The sequence below is a fragment of the Eriocheir sinensis genome, chromosome 20 (assembly GCF_024679095.1).
Source record: "Eriocheir sinensis breed Jianghai 21 chromosome 20, ASM2467909v1, whole genome shotgun sequence".
Taxonomy (NCBI): Eukaryota; Metazoa; Arthropoda; class Malacostraca; order Decapoda; family Varunidae; genus Eriocheir; species Eriocheir sinensis.
The window spans coordinates 6,887,544-6,905,043 of NC_066528.1; the positions used below are offsets into that span (position 1 = coordinate 6,887,544).

General features: G+C 43.9%; 1 protein-coding gene across 1 annotated transcript in view; it reads left to right on the top strand.

The window, feature by feature from the left end:
- The window catches only part of LOC127001126 (tripartite motif-containing protein 5-like), a 185,300-nt gene that overhangs the window by 70,994 nt on the left and 96,806 nt on the right, over positions 1 to 17,500 (top strand). The window lies entirely within an intron of this gene.

Below are 17,500 nucleotides of genomic sequence, written 5' to 3' on the forward strand. Positions count from 1 at the left end.
GGGTGGCGGATCTTCAGGTGAGACGATTTAGAGTGGCGGATCTTCAGGTGAGATAATCTGGGGTGGCGGATCTTCAGGTGAGGCAATTTGGGGTGGCAGATCTTCAGGTGAGACAATTTGGGGTGGCGGATCTTCAGGTGAGACAATTTGGGGTGGCGGATCTTCAGGTGAGACAATTTGGGGTGGCAGATCTTCAGGTGAGACAATTTGGGGTGGAATATCTTAAGGTGAGACAATTTGGGGTGGCTGATCATCAGGTGAGAGAATTTGGGGTATGGATCTTCAGGTGAGACAATTTGGGGTGGCAGATCTTCAGGTGAGACAATTTGGGGTGGCGGATCTTCAGGTGAGACAATTTGGGGTGGCGGATCTTCAGGTGAGACAATTTGGGGTGGCGGATCTTCAGGTGAGACAATTTGGGGTGGCGGATCTTCAGGTGAGACAATTTGGGGTGGCAGATCTTCAGGTGAGACAATTTGGGGTGGCAGATCTTCAGGTGAGACAATTTGGGGTGGCGGATCTTCAGGTGAGACAATTTGGGGTGGCGGATCTTCAGGTGAGACAATTTGGGGTGGCGGATCTTCAGGTGAGACAATTTAGGGTGGCGGATCTTTAGGTGAGACAATTTGGGGTGGTGGATCTTCAGGTGAGACAATTTGGGGTGGATCTTCAGGTGAGACAATTTGGGGTGGCGGATCTTCAGGTGAGACAATTTGGGGTGTGCGGATCTTCAGGTGAGACAATTTGGGGTGGCAGATCTTCAGGTGAGACAATTTGGGGTGGCAGATCTTCAGGTGAGACAATTTGGGGTGGCAGATCTTCAGGTGAGACAATTTGGGGTGGCGGATCTTCAGGTGAGACAATTTGGGGTGGCAGATCTTCAGGTGAGACAATTTGGGGTGGCGGATCTTCAGGTGAGACAATTTGGGGTGGCGGATCTTCAAGTGAGACAATCTGGGGTGGCGGATCTTAACCCTTCAAAGCCCATTTTTATATTTATCAAGAAAAGTCTTTTAAAATTATATATGTTGGTGTTGACACTATTCTAAGACACTTTTACTCTTATGCATTGTTTCGAAATCTCTTTCGTTTTCTTATAAAATGGCTGTCACCTAGAGGTGACACTGAGCTCCAGATTTACTTACCAATCAGTGTAATGGATCATTTTTTGACATATGTAGTAACATTTGTTTATATATCTTATACAACACTTGACACTATTATGAATTGTTGTTGGTGAAATTATATGCACCGTAATATCTTCGAATATTTATTGATCAATGTTATATCAGTGACAAAAAAAATGAAAATTTCATCTTCAACCTAAAATATTGAAATGGTTTTCTCTCTCTCTCTCTCTCTCTCTGGGCTCGGCTCTTGGCCCAGTGCTCTTCATTATTTACATCAACGATGTGGATGTTGGACTCAATAACCGCATTAGTAAATTTGCAGATGACACAAAGATTGGTAACTCGGTTCTCACTGACGAAGACAGGCAAAGCCTCCAAGAGGATTTGCACAAAATTTCAGCCTGGTTGGATAAATGGGAGATGCCCTTTAACGTAGACAAGTGCCAGGTCCTTCAAGTTGGAACAAAAAATAAGAAGTTCAATTACGAAATACGCGGCGTTAAACTCACAAGCGTTCAATGCGTTAAGGACCTGGGGATTAAAATCGCACAAACCTCAAATTCTTACATCAATGCATCGATGCAGCACATAAAGCGAACAGAATGTTGGGCTTCATTAAAAAAAACTTTTTATTCAAGAATAAAGATGTAATACTTTCGCTCTACAATAGTTTAGTCAGACCCCACTTGGAATATGCGGTACAGTTTTGGTCTCCCCACCATGCAAAGGACATTGCTAAACTAGAAGGTGTTCAGCGTCGAGCAACAAAAATGATCCCTTCCTTGCACATCAAATCCTACGAAGAAAGGCTTTCCACCCTTAACATGTTCTCTTGAGAAACGTCGCCTCCGAGGAAAACTGATCGAATGTTTTAAAATACTTAATGGTTTCACGAATGTAGACAGAACAAAATTGTTTATGATCGATGACACTTTGTAATGAGGAACAATGGCACAAAACTCAAATGTAGACAAGTAAATTCAGACTGCATCAAATTTTTCTTCACCAACGCTAGAAAAGCGAGAATGGAATAAGCTCCAATCGTCAGTGGTCCAGTGTAACACGATTGACTCCTTAAAAACAAGCTCGACCGTCACTTTGAACTTAATATTAACTAGAGTAGAAAAGCAACGTTTTGGAGCCATCTGATTAATGTAAAATCACTTTAGGTTTAAGGACAGACCACCTAGTCTGGACCATGGGGTCTCTGTGGTCTTCTCATGTAAATCTCTCTCTCTCTCTCTCTCTCTCTCTCTCTCTCTCTCTCTCTCTCTCTCTCTCTCTCTCTCTCTCTCTCTCTCTCTCTCTCTCTCTCTCTCTCTCTCTCTTTGTGTGTGTGCAATTGTTGGCTAGCACATGAACTATCTAGACCTAATGGGAAATTTCTTTATACAAAAGTGAGTGCTGCATTATACACTTCCAAATAAAAGTAAGTCCTGCATGATACACTTCCAGTCCTACCGAATAACATATGTAATCCGTGTAAAAAAAAAGCCTGTGCATCCATTCTCTTATTTGTTATGGAAAACATAAAAGCAATGAACATGAAGAGGTACATTGCACTTTCTGCACATGACTCTGGTCCGCTGGTGGCACTCTGCACAGCGGGATTGATTACATGACTTGTACATGACCAGATACATCAGCATCTGTGCGCATTTTCATGCACTCTTTTCTCCACTCTAGCACCGCAGTAAGGTGACTTTGTGGATGGTTTGATAGGTTCCTAAGTAAGCTTTGCACAATATGTCATATTACTATTCCCACACATTCGATGTATCTCACATCCATTCTGACAAGCTGCACTAATTCCAAAAGCAAATAGAGGATACCACCATTTCTTTCCTCTGAAAGACACTTTCTGAACAGCAATATTCTGATCAAACCGGTCCACTCCACCCATAGATTTGTTGTATTTGGTCACCACATGTGGACAGTCAACTTGATCTTTTGTCTCTTCCCATTTACACCTCCGACTCTGTCTACTTTTGTGATAGGCTGGCACCCATAACTGTTGGATGCAAGTGTTACAATACTATTGTCATGCCATCTAACAACACTTATATCTTTTGCTGTTCTCATTGTCATTGATCCTCTGGCTTTTTTTCATCTCCGCTGCAGTTTCCAAAGGGCACTTTCAGTTATGTTCTCTCTCGATCGTTCCTGCCTCGGCGACCTAGTTCTGTAAGTTCATCAAGAAGTGCAAGACTAGTAAAAAGTTATCAAAGCAGAGACTGTATGCCTTGAATGTCTCAGGTAGGTGAGAGAGGGACAGAACAACAGAAGCACCAAGTCCGAGCTCTTGTTCTGGAAGGGGCTGCCTTTGATCCCTGGTATGGGATGAAATTTATCAGATATCCCCTGGAGTTGCTATGACCATAACTTGTACCCAAATCCAGAGTTGGGACTACCGATTGACATTTGGGATCGGTACTACCGCGGTAGATTACTGCTACCGATAATGATCATTCGGGTATTTTGAAGAAACTATCGAATACCGCTACCGATCGCATGATTGGCAGTCAATCGGCATCGGTAGATTGAAAAAGCGAAGCTGGACTTTTTTGTTAAGACTTAAGAGAAGACTTCAGCAAAATGAAACGGACAAGTTTCAACACGTTCGAGCGCATCTAAGGGAAGCAGTTAGCATCAAATTCCAGGTAATACTCTGACGCCATCACGCTTAGCCAATCACCGGCCGTTTCTGGCGTTCTCAGCCAATCAGGAGGCAGCCACGACTCAGCAGATTCTCGCCCCCGCCAAAGTTTTGGCGAGTTCCACTCTTGTTTGGCCTGCCGACGCGAAAGTAGCCTACACCTACGCCTTTCTAGCTCCTACGCCTCGACAACGTGCTCAGCCTCATCGCCTAGTGTTTTATGGCAGTGTTTTTAAGTCCACCTCACAAGGCAGCAGCACTTAATCGTTTTGTGCTTTTAACTTTTCAAGTGATTTTCCTTTTTTAAACTTTATTTTACATTAAAAAAGTTTTGATCAAGTCAGTGAACTATTTAATCATATTGTTACGAACTTTTTTTCAGTTTGATGTTTATTTTTTGAGGGAGAAATTCATTTATTAAATAAGTTATGTATTTTTGAACTTAAAAAGGTATTAAAAGACTCTAATTTACTTCTATTCTTAAGTTAACCGAAATAAGAGAGAAATAACTTAAAAAGTGTGTTATGGGCCTTTAAAAGCATTTTTTTATTATATAATTATAGAGTTTTTTAATCTACCGATACCGAATCTATACCGATCGGTAGATTTCTGAAAAATCTACCGACCTACCGATACCGATTGGACGCGTGCTCACCATCGACTACCGATACCGGTGGTAGAATTTTTCTACAGAATCCCAGCTCTGCCCAAATCTAATTGGTTTCCCGTGTATATGTTGCTTGCTACCATGATGTCCATAATAGCACCATTGTCTCATCAATTGATATATTATTTGTAGTCATTACATATTTTGAGTTCTTCACAAAACATTCATTCAAATGATCTAGGTACTGTCTCACTTTACAGAATTTGTCATTATCAGGAAGTTGGTGGTTGTTACAGGTGTGAAGGTATTTATGGATCTCCAAAATCTTTCCTTCATGCTACGAGAAACCAATTCATTATGGGTGTCAGATTTAGTTTCCCAAAACATGCGATATTCTGTGGGGTAAGATATCCTGTCAACAATAGAATGCCTATATACACTTTCTTCATTTCACTTGCAGTTATATTTAGAGTGTGGTTTTTCTGAGAAGCATATGTGTTTGACATGTCTACTAATAGCTTTTACTGTTGACTCATCAAAGCAAAGCTCAAAGCAATCAGTAGGAGTCATGAAGTCACTCACTTTTTCATTTGCTTGCATTGCTTGCTCTTTCACAGACACTTAGGAAGTTCTACATTAGCTTTCCAGAGACGGTCTTTTTTTCTGTTCCGTGATGTTCTTTTCTTCTCAGTATACTCATTCTTAGTTGCTCCCATGTCTCTAACTTCAGTCATCACTTCGCATTCTGAAGTTAGCTGAGCTGCAGTTAGGTGGTTCAGATTTCTTGTATTTTCATCATCTGAATCCTCATCTGTCTGGGCCCCATCATCTGGAGGAAAAATTGTGACTTCTACTACATCTCTGCCTCGGATTTCTTCATTTACATTCATCAATTCTTGGTCTTCGTTGTCTGGAGTTTCCAATATTTGAATCATCTCATCGATAGTCAGACTGAAAAATAAATAAATAAATATATAAATATATATATTTTGGAAAAAAAATCGGTCAATATATCCACAAACTCCTCAGTAGACGAACACACTGACAAAGAAGGCGCAATAGTAAATTATAAACTGACCACCGTCTAATGTTATTATAAACAGCTATAAGTATAGTTGGTCCATCGCTCAGTGTCACCTACAGGTGACAGGGTGTTTTATAACATGATAACATATGCAAGAGTAATCACACAGTTATCTTGGCATGTTGCCTTTATTTAGCAACCTTTTTGGGTTTCTAAAGCCCACTGTATTCATTTACTTACCTTTTTATTCTTTTGGCAGCCATTTTGGTGATGGGACTTGAGAATTTGGAGAATCCTTCAGTGCACAGTCTTCAACGCCATGGTAATTGCTGCAATGTAAACAATGGCCCCATTGGAGTATATCAAAGAAAACGTATATGATTGAACATGAAAGAAAGCAAAATTAAAGGATAAACAAAAATAAATAACAGAACTACACGCAGACAAAGGTCTGTCACCTCTAGGTGACACTGAGTGCTGAAGGGTTAAGGTGAGACAATCTGGGGTGGCGGACCTTAAGTTGAGACAATCTGGGTTGGCGGGTCTTCAGGTGAGACAATCTGGGGTGGCGGGTCTTCAGGTGAGACAATCTGGGGTGGCGGGTCTTCAGGTGAGACAATCTGGGTTGGCGGGTCTTCAGGTGAGACAATCTGGGTTGGCACAGGTCTTCAGGTGAGACAATCTGGGTGGCGGGTCTTCAGGTGAGACAATTCAGTGGCGGGGTCTTCAGGTGAGACAATCTGGGGTGGCGGATCTTCAGGTGGTCCCTGTGGGGGTGGCGGATCTTCAGGTGATCCATATATTTTCTTTTCCACAAACACATGTTGAATAGATTACGGAATACATTGAAAGTTTTTTCAGCATTTTGAGTTTTTTTTTTCATAAACATTTTCTGTATATTTGAATGAAAATTCCATGGCCCCTAAAAGCTGAATATAACAATCTCAATATAATTGAAAACATGTAAATTATTGCCAAGGTTGCTCAGTTCCACCAAGTTCATCAACTGTTTTGTGAGAAATAGATTTAGGGCCGCTTTCACAGTCACTTTTTGTTTGTTTTGATTATTACTAATGACGGCGATCCCCGCTTATAGTATTTCCATGTGAAACTGGCCGATAGTAGTGGCGGTGCAGAGGAAGCGAGAGGTGTTGAGAGGTGGTAAAGCAAGTGCCAGGGTTAGGCTAACCCCGCAGCCGCCACCATAATGCATTCCCATTGGCCAGTTTCACGTGGAAATACTATATACATGCGATCACCACTCATTGGTAACGATCAAAAATAAAACAAAAGTGACTGTGAAAGAGGCCCTTGGGAAGGACATCTAAGGGGCCATCTTGATTTTTTAAATGGCCACCGGGCTAAATTAATTAATAACCTCTAAAGAATGATCACACCATATTTTATGCCTGTTCCACCATTTGCACGATGTACCCTGTTGTCTGCTCCACTTATAAGTCCATTCCATGTATCCATACTCCTGCATGGAAAAACTGTACTTCTTTAGGTCTTTCAACAAGTCCCTTCTCAATTTCTTACTGGTCCTCTTAGTTGCCTCCTCCCTTCCATCTTGATTAAATTATTTCTGTCCAACACTTCCATTCCACTTGTATTCCTGCACAGTGCTATCAGGGCTCCTCTTTCTCTCTTCTTCTTTCCTTGTGTTGGTAGGTCCAGTCTAGTTGTATGGCAGGCTTGATAGTTCTGGTGGTACCATCTTAGTCGCAATCCCTTTGAATCCTTTTCTCAAGTTTCAATCTCCTTTTCTGTGAGGTGACCAGACAACTGCCACATACTCTAGCCTTAGTCTAATCAATGTTATTATTTTTTTCATCATGTCCCCATCCAAGTTGTGAAATGCCTTTTTATTTTTTTATTTATTTATTTTTTTTTTTTTATTGTGTGTGTGTGTGTGTGTGTGTGTGTGTGCCACATCATCTGTTGTGTTCTGTGCCTTCAGGTCAGCCAGCCTGTCCCGCCTTCCCCCCCCCTGCACGGTGTTCCTGGACCTGTCCTGGCCAGGCAGCTCACCACGGTGGTACAAATCCATCTGAGCCTGGCCGACTATTCATGGGCAGACAGATTATGATGATGATGCACGGGCAGCTGTGGCCCCTCCCTACTCCCCAACACCAGGTTAAATAAGGTGGAGGATAAGGGAAGCCGGAGAGTGTGTGATGGTCGGAGACTTAAAGAGACTACAAGATGGTAGGGGCATCCCATTCCCACGCCTGACCTTGATGAGGGTGAGTACTGGAAGTCAGGCTGGGCAGGGCTGCATGGGCTGCTTTGGAAGGACAGTACCCTGGGTGTGTGTGTGGCGCATTTGGCATCTACACCAGGGACTGTCCTGGGTGGTAAAAAGGCAAATCTTGTCTTGGTGAGGTGGTGGATGGACTGCACGTGAAGTGGAAGCCGAGGCAGCCCAACACAGCAGTATTATGGAGGTGACTGTGGTGGACTGTGGCATGGTGTTGTGAGGGTAATGGCTTTGCACCACCACCACCACCACCACCACAGCAGCGTTATGGAGGTGACTGTGGTGGACTGTGGCATGGTGTTGTGAGGTAATGGCTGGCACCACCACCACCACCACCACCACAGCAGCGTTATGGAGGTGACTGTGGTGGACTGTGGCATGGTGTTGTCAGGAGGGTATGGCTTGCACCACTCACTTCACTGACCACTCACCACCACACAGCAGCATTAATATGTGAGGTGACTGTGGTGGACTGTGTGGCATGGTGTTGTGAGGTAACGGCTTGCACTACCACCACCACCACCACCACCACAAAGCAGCATAATGTGAGGTGACTGTGGTGGACTGTGGCACAGTGTTGTGGAGGGTAATGGCTTGGCACCACCACCACCACCACAGCATTATGGGAGGTGACTGTGGTGGACTGTGGCATGGTGTTGTGAGGGTAATGGTTTGCACCACTACTCACCACATTGCCACCACCACCACAGCAGCATTATGGAGGTGACTGTGGTGGACTGTGGCATGGTGTTGTGAGGGTAATGGTTGTACCACCACCACACACCACCACCACCACAGCAGCATTATGGGAGGTGACTGTGGTGGACTGTGGCATGGTGTTGTGAGGGTAATGGTTACCTCACACTCACTCACCACCACCACCACAGCAGCATTATGGAGGTGACTGTAGGACTGTGGCATGGTGTTGTGAGGGTATTGGCTTGTGACACCACCACCACCACCACCACCACAGCAGCATTATGGAGGTGACTGTGGTGGACTGTGTCATGGTGTTGTGAGGGTAGCTGGCCTGGCACCACCACAACAACAACAACAACATTATGGAGGTGACTGTGATGGTTTTCTTAATATTCTGAGTCTTGTGACATCCAATGTAATATTGTGTGCACTCACATCAATACCTGATGTGATGTGTTATTTAATTTCTTGTTACATTCTTGTAAATATCCAACATAATGTGTGCACTACTAGAATACTTGATGTGATGTGTTACTTAATTTCTTGTTACACTGTTGTGACATCCAACATAATATTGTGTACACTACATCAATACTTAATATGATGTGTTACTTAATTTCTTGTTACACTGTTGTGACATCCAACATAATATTGTGTGCACTACATCAGTACTTGATATGATGTGTTACTTAATTTCTTGTTACATTCTTGTGACATCCGGTGCAGTGTTTCATCACATGTGCTGGCCTTCCCTTCACATGTATCTGCTTACTCCTGTTTGGTGATTTCCACACTTATAATTCTGCCTTCCAGCTTGTGTGGCTGGCTATTGAGGCAAACTTACATAAACCACTAAGGGTCAATATAGCATTTAAGAGAAACTAGAAACATAGCAAGTTAAATTTTGTGATAAATATATTCAAGTAAATGTAATGCACATACTTTTTCTTCTTGTAAGTTGTCATACCATTTGTAAGCTGCTGTTGAATCATTATTGTAGCAATCTCTAAAACACAAAAGAGGAAAGAACAAAGAATCATGAGAACCAATTATTTCATGGTAAAATAGTGTTTTATTTCAGCATATTCCTTGAGGAGTTTGCCACCAGCTATAGCTAAGTCACATGGCCTATTTGGTGATGAGAGAGAGGATTCTTCTGTTTTATTTACTGTATATAGTTATTGAGACAAATATATGTCTACTGTTTCATTCATATAGTCATAGACAAATATTCACTTTGTTTGTGCTACCTTGGTCCAAAATTAGTGAAGTACAGCTTTTTCTCAGTAAAAATATGCACTTCGATAAAAATCTCACCATTGAGTCATCTAGTGAAAGCTGAATAAAACATTCTACAGTAATGTAATGTAGCATTTCCTATAAGTCATCTCATGTCAATAAATGTCTGATCATACTGTGACCTTGTGAAAAGTAAGTCGCCTGTAATGATGAGCGAGGCCCATTACAAAAGCTCTCATGCGCAATATTCTTAGTTTGTTGCATACTCTCTTTTATTTAAACATATTTCTACAAAAACAAGGCTCAAATTACACTTTTTTGGTATAACTATTTTAAGAGCCAGCGTATGGGGACAAAACGAATTGTCGATTGTTGGCACATTCAACACATACAAATACAAAATGAAAAAGAAAGAAAAACACAAAAACAATTTGTAATATTGTCATTTGTCACTTTATATTTACACTACTAGCGCACTTGGGTGTCCTCACGTCACTCTGTGAGTACAGCCAGCTTCACCTGCTGCATGTTCATGTACTCCACTTGGGAGTGGCTGTCGAACATGTTCCACAGGCGTGTGGTCCTGGCTGGTATATGTGCACTGGTGCTGCTCTGGAGTGTGATTGAGGCACCTCCACAAGCTGGTCACTGGCGAGTGCAGTCCGGGTGGAACCTCTGGGCAGCGGGGTGGAGGGAGCCCTGGGCTGCTGAGGTGGGGAACCCTGTTACCCCTGTCTGCACCTGGACTTTGTGGCACACCACCAGTGCTGAGACATCACGGCGGTGCTCCAGCCGACGTCACAGTGGTGAGACGCACTCACCTCTCCAGGTGCCTGGGCTGGCCTCCACCAGGCGTGCAGTTTCGCCAAGCTGCAAAATCTCGCGCCGAGCCTCCTGCATGTGGCGGTGGCAGCACTCGACATCCAGCACAGTGCACCGTACTCCAGGGGATACGGTCGTGTCTGTGCCTTGAAGAGAGTGAGGATGCCCCATGGGTCAAGGGATCCCGGCTACTTTCTGCAGGGGCAGAGACTCCGCAGGGAGGCTCCAGGGCAACAGCTTGATGTGGTGGTCGAAGCGCAGGCCTGGTCCACAGACACTCCCAGGACTTTGATGTGATCCCTGAGGGGCAGATCCTTGCTCTTAAGAGACACAGCGCTGGGCTTTGAGACTGCTCGAGAGGCGCCTGGGGACCGTGGAGATGACCATGGCTCCGCGGTTTTCCTCCGGGCGAGGGTGACCTGGTTACTCCTCCTCCCCACTTGCTCCACCCAAGTTGAGCTGCCGTTGATTCTCTCACGGCTCGCTGGCTGTCAGGGGCGGCGGTGTAGGAGCTGGAGAGAGTGCAGTCATTGGTGTAGGCTGACACTCACGGCTGATAGCTGCCAGAGGAGATCAAGTCGATATATATGTTCCACAGGATTGGGCCGAGCACAGAACCTCAGGGAACTGAGGCATGCACTGGGTGAGGGCTTCCTTGATGACTGCCCTGCTCATCACCACCTCAGCGGGTCCCTCCCTGAGGTAATCCTGAGCAGCATCAGAAGGGGACCCTTGGACACCTTTGGCGCGCAAAGCTTAATGAGCCTGCATGCCAAACCCCGTCAAAGGCTCCCAGCAATATCCAGGGCTACCTATGGGAGTGTGTCCAGGCCTCATCCAATGCGCCTTGCCACATCCTTGAGAGGAGGAGGGAGGAGGTCCACATGTGGACCGGCCAGGCCTGAAGCCAAACTGTCCATCAGAGAGGAGATGGTTTCATTCAGGTGCTGACAGAGATGACTGCAGCCACCACATCGCTCCAGCACCTGCCCACCACAGGTGCCATGAGACGGGCCTAGTTGTTGGCCTGGACTCAATTTTTCTTGTGGACCGGAACCACACGCGCCTCCTTCCATAGTGAGGGCTTACTTTGCACTCCCTCAGGCAAGACGTGAAGACGGGCGGATAGAGGACCTGAGAGCCTTTTTGGCACACCCTTAGGAGGCGTGGGCGAGTATCATTCAGGGGCCAATGAGCTTTTACCTGGTGTCCAAAGGCTGCTAAGAAGCCGCTTTCTCAACCTGCCCTGCTGGCACACCGCACAGAGGAGACAACACGGTCAGTTTCCCTGGGGGCAAGACAGGTGCGGGTCGTCCCCGGGGTCAGCACTACAATCTTCATTTCTTTGGCGAACAGTTCAGCCACAGCGAGGCTTTCTGTCTCCACTGCTTATGGCCGTGGATCCATCAGGCCTGGGTGGAGTGGAGGGACGGCATGGGGTTGGTTAGCCCCTGCTGCTCCTTAACAAGACTCCACTCAGGTTTTGTTGCCAACTCCCTGGGCAAGTACTGAAAAGCCTCCGCTGCTGGTCCTCCTCTCTGTCAGCCTTCTTCACCATCAAAGCACGCATAGGTAGCTGTCATCCGTTTGCAGGCCTCCCCGGTGTTGACCATTATTTGGAGACGGATGACGCTTGTACTCCTCTCTCCAGGCGGCATGCTTCACTGCAGCAACTCCCTGCATCGGAAACCAAACCAAACCGTTGGTCACTAGGCCATGGCGAGGTACACCCTTGCTGGGGACACATTGTTGCTGGAGGTGTGAAGGAGCTTGGTGGTGAGAGCCCGTGCCATGGCCTCGGGTGTCCCCCCACCAACAGGGGTCTCCCAGTCCGTGTCCTCCACGGTGTGTCTCACTGAGCCTGCCAGTTGCCCCTCCTCCCCAAAGCCAGAGGAATGGTGCGCTGGACAGCGTCTTCCTTCTGTGGTCAGCTCAACCCATGAGCCAGCACGGCATAGTGGTCAGGAGTGCTGCATCACTGGCCCCAGCTGCTGGCATGGAGGCTGGCCTCGGGAGGTCCGATAGCACAGGGTCCAGTAGCCCCTCGCTCAAGTGTGCGGGAAGGTTACAGTGGCTTACCAGACCCTCTGCACCCTCGTCAGTAGATTGTCGAAGGCTCCCTGCTCCAGGTGGAAGTTTAGATCTCCCACCCGCCATCACTGTGGGAGCACTGGTGACAGGAGCAGGGTGTCGGAGCTCCTCCATCAGGCAAATCCAGAGGAGCTCAGTCTCTTGCCTCGCTTAGGGGGCAGTACACATTGCTGAGGAGAGACCTACTGTTGTCCATCAAAAGCTACCCTGAAAACATATATATATATATATATATATATATATATATATATATATATATATATATATATATATATATATATATATATATAATTGCACAAATATATTGCTCTTTCTTTTCAATGTAGTGATAAAACCCATATTTAGAATAATAAGAAAATATAATTAGCTGCACTTCATTTGATAATAAAACGTGAAATAAATACTACATAATAAACTCAGATTTGATGATGAGACGTCATCGGGAACGACATTCATGCATGACTATATAAATCTTAAAATAAATCAGCTAGACTGGAAAAAAAAATAGTGTATATTTTTAATTAACTGTGAAATTCAAAGAGAAGTATCGATAAGTGGCCAGACATATAATTCATCGTTAAATTTAAACTGTCTAAACACACGACAGACGACGTTGAGCACAAAATAAAATGCCTATTAGCAGTAGAGATAATGCCTGGTCGGCACTGCACTGCTAGCCTATCACTTTCTTTCCATTCACCACCGTCGAATAAAGTACATCTGATCAAAATAATATTATTTATAATCGTAGTAAAGAAATAGAAGATTCCTCATTCAGCTCCCCCCAAGCATTCTGCAATGAATGTGGCTACACAGCCTGTCATTCCAATACGTTTGTCTTCGCCACATTCACATAGAGTACTGTTAGTTTTCATTGCATTTAATGGAATCACTGATATTTATTAGGTGTGCAAAACTAGACTTTAAAAATTACAGCTTGGTGCCGGTATGCACGTTTCCAGAGGGTAAGCCAAGCATGCTCACAGCTGCGTCCAAAGTGATTATGAAAATTGTGTCAACATCAGAGCACGACTGGCCATCTAGGCAGTCCCAGCAGGCACATGCCTCCACCTGCTCTGTTCTCCTGTCCTCTCCCTCAACCAGTGGGAATAACCCAGGATTTTTGCCAAACATCGTACTCCACCTCCTCAGTGAGCCACGCTCGCTGGGTTGAGCAACAACAACATTTTGCTTGATGGCACAGGACAAAATTGTGGGTGAGGTCGCCAACATTGTGCGCATTCCCTGACATTGGCCTTCGACACGACGGGTGAGATCTCGGGTTAGAACTCCATGCCCTCACCGCCTGCTGGCTTGGCAGCGAGGTGGTGGTGGAGGCGAGACATGCTAGTGTCTGCCCTGCCACGAGGGGACGGGGCCAGCGTGAAGTTTCAGGCTGTTGTTGGTGTTGCCAGTGGGGGGGCTGCTGTCCTGAAAGGGCTGCTGAGGTGGAGAGTTTGCCCCCAAGCCTTTCATCGTGACCCTGAACAGCATTTCCGACATGGTCAGCAGCACGGTCGTGCACGCCTCGTTGTGTTGGTTGTAGTCCGGACAGAAGCAGTATCTCTCTCTCTCTCCTTGCGACAAGGCATCGTCCCTTCAGATTGAAAAAGGCTAACGGACACCGATTAAGAAAGGAGACAAAAGTACCAGGTAATTACAGGCCATTAGTCTAACTTCGGTTGTAGGTAAGCTACTTGAGGCATAATTAGAGACAAATTGTGAATTACCTTGAAAGCCACTCATTGATTGGGACTCACAACATGGCTTCCGCCAAACAAAAAAAGATCCCGGCTCATCAAACCTATTAACCTTATAACGACCCTTCACTGTTTATGACGTAACTAAATCACTGGACGGTTCATTTGATTTCCAGCGTTTGATAAAACCCTATGATCATAAATTACTTTACAAATTAAAGCAAATAGGTATTGACGGTCAAGTAAAACCAATGGATCGTGAATGGTTGATAACAGACAACAAAGAGTAGTGATTGACGGATTAACCCAGAGGGCGCCTCGTCACTAGTGGCGCCCCTCAGGGCTCTCGTCCTTGGCCCAGTGCTCTTTCATTATTTACATCAACGACGTGGATGTTGGACTCAATAAATCAGACAGTAAATTTCAGACTATTACAAAGATTGGCAACTCGTTCTCACTGATTAAGACAGGCAAAGCCCCTCCAAGAGGATTTGCACAAAATTCTCAGCTTGGTCGGATAGATGGAGATGCCCTTTAACGTAGACGAGTGCCAGGTCCTTCAAGTTGGAACGAGGAATAAGAAGTTCTAATAATGTAAATGCGCGGCGTTAAAACTCAAAGCGTCATCGCGCCAAAAGACTTGGGGGTCAAAATCACGCCAAACCTCACCACAGCAATGCATCGATGCAGCAAATAAAGTGAATAGAATGTTGGGTTTCATCAAAGAAACTTTGTATTCAAGAATAAAGATGCATTACTCCCTGCTCTACAACAGTTTATCAGACCCCACTTGAATATGCGGTACAGTTTTGTCTCTCACCATGCAAAGGATATTGCTAAATTCAGAAGGTGTTCAGCGTCGGGCAATGAAATGGTCTTCCTCACGCTAACAAATCCCACGAAGAAAGGCTTTCTACCCTTACATGTTTTCTTGAGAAACGTCGCCCTGGGATAGAAAACTGATCGAATGTTTTAAATACTCTAATGGTTTCACGAATGTAGACAGATCAACATTGTTTATGATCGATGACACTTTACATGAGGAACAATGGCGAAAACTCAGATGTCATGTAGACAAATTCAGATTCTGCACCCAATTTTTCTTTTCACCAACGTTAGAAAAGTAGAATGGAATAAGCTTCCACCGTCAGTGGTCCCAGTGTAACACGATTGACTCCTCAAAAATAAGCTCGACCGTCACTCTTTCAACTATAATATCAATCTGGGAGTAGAAATGCAACGTTTTGGAGTCTCTGATTAATGGAAATCACTTAGGTTTTAAGGACACCATCAAGTCTGACCATGGGGTCTGTGGTCTGATTTTCTATGTAAATCTATGTAAATCTCTCTCTCTCTCTCTCTCCTCTCCACGATGAGATTTACATAAAAGTTCAGCATGGTCTGATAGATGAAAGATGCCCTTAATTTAGATGTTGTGGTTCTTCAAGTTGAACAAAGAGTGAGAGGTTCATTATGAAATCTGTGCGGAAACTCAAAAGTGTTCAGTGTGACGGTGATCTGTGTTAAAATTGTGTCAAACTCAACTTCCTCAGCAATTCATTGATGCAGCAAATACAGCAAAACAGAATGCTGTGCCGCCTAAAGGTGGCCCAGTGTAGGCATGCAAAGGTTCCTTTGCACATTATTCACCCATGAGGAGGGCTGAGTGTTACTCATCGTTGTTACTTGAAGGTGCTTCCTGTGCAGGGTCCTGCATGCAAAGGTTCCTTTTGGCACATTCACCCAAGGAGAGGGCTGAGTGTTACCACTGTTGTTGGCTTAAAGGTGGTTTCTCTCAGCAGGGTCCTGCATGCAAAGGTTCCTGTACAATATTCACCCAAGGAGGAGGGCTGAGGTTACTTGGTGCTGTGCCATTTAACCTGTACAGTGTCAAGTTCCTTTGCTTTTGCTTTGCCAGGTTTCTACTTTTTTCGTAAAAAAAAAAAAAAATGCCAAATTATTTTATATATATATATATATATATATATATATATATATATATATATATATATATATATATATATATATATATATATATATATATAATATATATATATATATATATATATATATATATATATATATATATATATATATATATATATATATATATATATATATATATATATATATATATATATACAGGAACTTATATAATGAAAGTTTGATGTACGAAAAATTCGATATACGAAAGTGAAAATATAGGATGACAATTTTCGATCTGATGAAAGACATGCTTTGCATATACGAAAAGTACGACAGTTTGCGCCCACTGTTTCGGTAATCGATGCCTGGTATCGGTCGCTGCGCGCCGTCATCATCAGCCCTTCACGCACACCTTCGCAGTGATTAGGCAGCAGCAAGTCCATGTCCAGTCCTTCCACTTCAACGCTCATCACTTAGCGTTGTTACAGTCAGAACTCCCTGTTTGACTGTCCTGAAACACATCCCAGCCAGCGTGAGGAAATGAGGGTGATGGAGGTTGTGCTTGGAGTGGTGCGGTGGTACTGTTTGGCACGTGTTTCAAGAACAGAGTCTCGAAACTGGCCTTTCACAGTTTGGGAAGCAAATATTGCAAAATAAGGATAGCCAGGATGAGTTAGAGGATTATCCCGACAGCACGTACTCATAACAGTAAAGGAACAGGAAATGGTAATTGTTTTTAATTATTTATGAGCCTTGCGTTTCATTGTATTGTGAGTAGTAAATTGCTTTTTAAGTATAGTTATATTTAACTTTTTTTTTTTTTTTTTTTTTTTTTGCTGGCGCGGTCCCTAACCCCCTATTTATTAACAATCCCATGGGGAAATGGCTTGATATATTTAGAAAATTGATAAACGAAAGGTTTTTCAGTCCCTTAACCTTTGCAAAAGCATAGGGGATTTCCTGTAATGTATAAGTATAAACCTAAAAAATAAACAGGAATTGTAAGTACAAGAAAATGGTTGATGTACTGTGGCAACACCGTTCGTTTGGCACAAGCCGTCTGTACTACAACTGTATGTCTCACAAAGTTCAACAAAACACTATGAAGCTTCTGACGATAAGTTTTCATTTCCGATTACTCTGAACCATAGTTTACAATCCAGATGCTTTCTTCCCTATTATATAATCATGAGTAATTACCTAGAAGAAAGTAACTTACCTTTTGTATAATGATTTGTTGGAATGCGGACAAATGTACAGAAAGGCCCTTTAACATCCATTTTAGCAAAATACGAAGACTTGTCAATTATTCTTTACTGTCAATGAACAATGTTACATAATATTAA